Raw genomic sequence first — 4,644 nt, 5'->3', positions numbered from 1 at the left:
TAACATAGATATTTACAAGTCTATTTATAGATCTTATTCTCATGTCTTAAGCTCAAAAAGTATAGATTCCACAAACAATATTGTTTATGGCACTCCTCTAGACATTTTAAAATTTTACATTACTATGAATAATTTTTTTGATCTCTTATATGGTAAGTTCTCTATTGAAAATAGTGCCTTCAGGGTGGCTAATAAAATAAATGAATATAGTTTTGTGTTAGTTTATTATTTTGAGCTTAAAGTCGATCGTCGCATTTGTTCTTTCTTCTTGAAATATTTTGCAAAAAGAATGAACCGGTTTGATATTGAATTTCCACAATAGATATTGAAATACCCAATGCGATAAAGATGAATAGAAAAACATTTGCAAACAAATGATTAGCTTCGTCAACAGAGTTCATTTTCAATCAATTAATAACGTCACTTATTCACTATTAATAAGTCATAGTCTCTTTATTTATTTGAGGTTGAAAATCGTGCCAGCATTTCTTGGACACTCAAATATCTTTTTGCAATAGTTGGTTAGTCAGTATTGATTTAGTTCAGAAAAAAATGAGTGATATTAATCCAACATATGATAAAATTCAATTTGAATTATTGGACACTATATTCTCAAAAGCCTTCAATGAAATAAAAAAGAGAAGAGCTCTAATTTGAAAATAAAAGGAAATTCTTCTTTAACTTTCAAATACTTTTATATTATGATTTAGTTTTTAAGATTTTGTAGAAAATGGCGAAGTACCAATCCTCTAATAACTTAATGTCAAAAAGTGCGAGAAAAAAATTTAAAAAATTATAAATTTAATTTTAATGTTAATATTAGGCCTGGACTTAGCACGGACCGAGTGACACTAGTATACATATACATATTACTTCTATTGGAGTAATACATTAATTGAATATATATATTTATATATATATATATATATATATATATATATATATATATATATTCTCGCACATTAATTGAATACATCTATTTGAGATTGACACTATATCTCAATATCAAATAATTTGAACTCAAATGAATATTGACCATATTACTCCACAAATCATCTCAAGCTAATATCATATAAAATAAAAAGTGTTTGGACATGATTTCATCTCATGAGACGAAATCATGTTTGGACATGCAATTTGGATTTCTTCAGTTGCAGTTTTTTTTATAAACATAAAAACCCCACAAGTTGTGAAAACCATTAAAATTTTCCCAATTTTTATACAAGCTTACCAAATGAGTAAATCATAGTTCATAATAAAATTAATACGCTACTAGAAGGCCTTTCTAAAAAACACAACATCAATTGATCAAACTTTAGTTCAATAAAAAGGAAAATTTAACATGAATAGTAATGTAACTACTCTTTAATATAATCCTCCCACATGGTAAACATGATTGGCAAATATGTTTTACCAACTTGGAGATTAATATTTAATAAAAAATGGTTGGTAAATATATCTATCAACTTATGGGTCTTTTTTTATAAAATATAAACGTATGGGTCAAATTTTATATTCACTACAACATAAGACATCTATAGCTACGAAATATATGCTATGAATTTAAAATTCGTAGCTCTTACCTAGTAATAGCCACAAAAATTCAAACTTCATGGTTATCAATAAAATCATAAAATTTCTTAGCCGCGAAAATTAAATTGACAAAGCTAATGCCTTATTTTTGCTATAATTGCTAACAATCGTAACAATAATTACCTAAATAGCTACAACTTTATTGCTACAATAAAATTTTGTAGCTGATCATAAGTTTTTGCCACGCCATAAAAGTTAATATAGCAATAGCAACCTTTTAGCCACAATAAATTATTTGAAACTAAATATTGTAGCTAAATAAATATGTTTGCTTCAAGTTATAAAACTAGTGGCAATAGTTAAATGATATAGCCACAAATTGTTTGCTATAGTAAAATTTTGTAGCTAATCATAAGTTTTTGCCACGCCATAAAAATTATTGTAGCAATAGTAACTTTTTTGCCACAGTATATTATTTGAAACAAAATATTCTAGCTAAATGAATATTTTTGCTTTAAGTTATAAATAATTGTGCCAATAATTAAATGATATAGCCACAAAATTTTTGCTAAAGTAAAATTTCGTAGCTGTTTATTACAGGACACAAAGTAAAAGTTCTTTGTTACTTATTTCTAAAACTCTTGGTTATATTGTACACGCGATCGATCACAACCAAACAAAGAAGACCTTAATTTGGTCTTACTAATCTATACTTATTTTTATACATACATATATAGTACATACGTACATATATGTATCCACAAATATGTCTGGCCCTGTGTGTTATATAATTAGAAGCCACCCTCCTCAAAGTCAAAGTAACAGATATATTGAATTTTAATAAAACATTAGCAGGTGAAGAGAGGAAGCCTTCTGTTAGTTTAGTACTATCTTCCTCTTCTTTTATTGGTTGGGCACCATAGGACTCATAAACTGCATGCTCTGACTAGTATATATAACTATATTCTAGATCATAGAAAGAAACAACTTTATATCATTGTGGCCAAAAGTATATATGTATAATAGTAGTTAATTTTTAATTAGTGCTTTTATGGATTAAAATGATAAGCTTGTAAGTATAGTATGCAGTGAAATTAGTGTTAAAATAATAAACTTCCAGGTTGTTATTGTTGAGATGAATGAACTGTTCTCGCACGTAACCAACGTAGTCATGATCAGTTTAATTGAATTTAAATGTGAAACTGTAGTTTAATAAATCAATGCGGTGGTTGATCTGATTTTCAAACTCAACAACGAAATAAGTTCTAGTTTCTGATAATGTCAATAAAGATTTAGAGTACTAATTCATTTCAGATTATTGTAAATTCATTTTAACTTGGGAAGTTGCTATCATATCTTATTTCTCAACCTAATCTCCTTTTCCTCGATCTATCTTCCTCATTTTCATGACTATTTCAAATGGACGTACGGATTAGCTGAGTCCCAGGTAAATAAATTTAGCCTTTGTAGTTGTTCAAGGAAGCTTGAATTTTATTAAAAAATTAATTACCATCGATGACTTGTTAATCCAGAAGACTAATCCACAATTTGTTTATGGGAAATTAACGACCAATTCAAACAAATATTCATCTATAAATACGCAGCTCTTTCTTGTTATGTTTGTCACAAAACAACAGAGCAAATTAAAGATCATTTAATTTGAATTGTTTCATAAGATAGTTTATTTCTAGTAGCGATGGCTCATAAATCATTTGTATTAATCATTGCCATTATGGCTGTGTTATCTTCAATGAGCCATGCATTTGATCCTAGTCCTCTCCAGGATATATGTGTTGCTGTTGACGACTACAAGGCTGCTGGTAAATTATTATATCAAATTACAATCATGATGTTTATATTTTTTTTATGAAGTTCTATGCACATTTATTATAGCCCTTTTGTTATTTTCTTAATTAATTAGAGATTCTTTTGCAGTTTTTGTGAATGGAAAAATTTGCAAGGATCCAATGAAGGTTGTGGCAGATGACTTCCTTTTCTCTGGTATAAACATGCCTGGAAACACTTCAAATCAAGTTGGATCAGCTGTAACTAATGAATTTACCTGGACTCAACACTCTAGGCATTTCGTTAGCACGTATTGATTATGCACCATATGGTCTCAACCCACCTCATACTCACCCCCGAGGCACTGAGCTTATTACTGTCCTTGAAGGCACACTCTATGTTGGCTTTGTCCTTTCAAACCCTGGCCCAAATATGAAGAATAGACTCTTTACCAAGATTCTAAAGGCTGGAGATGTGTTCGTTTTCCCATTTGGTCTTATTCATTTTCAATTGAATATTGGAAAGACTAAAGCTGTTGCAATGTCTGGACTCAGTAGTCAAAATGCAGGAGTTATCACTATAGCAAATGCAGTATTTGGTTCAGAGCCACCAATCAATCCTTTTGTTCTCACAAAAGCGTTCCAAATTGAAAAGAAAGTTGTGGATTATCTCCAATCACAATTCTGGTGGGACAACAACTAAAAAGTTAATTTCAAAATATATTCATCTACAAATAGACCCTTGTGGTCTGGCCCTTCCCCGAACCCCGCGCATAGTGGGAGCTTAGTGCACCGGGCTGCCCTTTTTTATTCATCTACAAATATTTATGTTCTATTTGCTTGTGTTACATAAATAAGTAATCTTGCCGACGTACGGCGGGATTTCCTCTCCATTTTAGTGTGATGTATTGGATGAGGATATATTATGGCTTATTATGCAATAAAATTAAGTTTGTTGTGTGTGATATTTTATTCCCTTTTTCTGGAACAAAGAACAAGCGGAGGAAAACGTGGCAGAGTGCTTGTATACTTGGTATACTTTATGTATACCATGCATTATCACCATCCACTTTTCTATGCGTAAAGATATTAAAGGCTACTTATTTTTTGTCAAAATTGAGTTTAAGTTTATCCAATTATTTAGCCAATCGATCATTCATAAATTAATTATATGCAAATCTGTATAATAAATTAACCATTAGCTTGTTAACTTAATAAAATTGGCAACTAACTACAAGTTATATCATACTGATAACAAAAGAAATAAAAAAATAAAAAATAAAACTTTATACTGTTATTATATACTAACATTTAAATTCCTGGATTT

At 29.6% G+C, this 4,644-nt stretch overlaps 1 pseudogene; it reads left to right on the top strand.

Annotated features, from left to right (window-relative positions):
• The first annotated feature begins 3,167 nt into the window (after positions 1–3,167).
• Positions 3,168–4,282, top strand: LOC132600118 (germin-like protein subfamily 1 member 13; annotated as a pseudogene).
• The last annotated feature ends 362 nt before the right edge of the window (positions 4,283–4,644 follow it).

This window comes from Lycium barbarum, chromosome 6 (assembly GCF_019175385.1).
Source record: "Lycium barbarum isolate Lr01 chromosome 6, ASM1917538v2, whole genome shotgun sequence".
Lineage (NCBI taxonomy): Eukaryota > Viridiplantae > Streptophyta > Magnoliopsida > Solanales > Solanaceae > Lycium > Lycium barbarum.
This window is presented reverse-complemented; position numbering and strand designations above follow the sequence as displayed.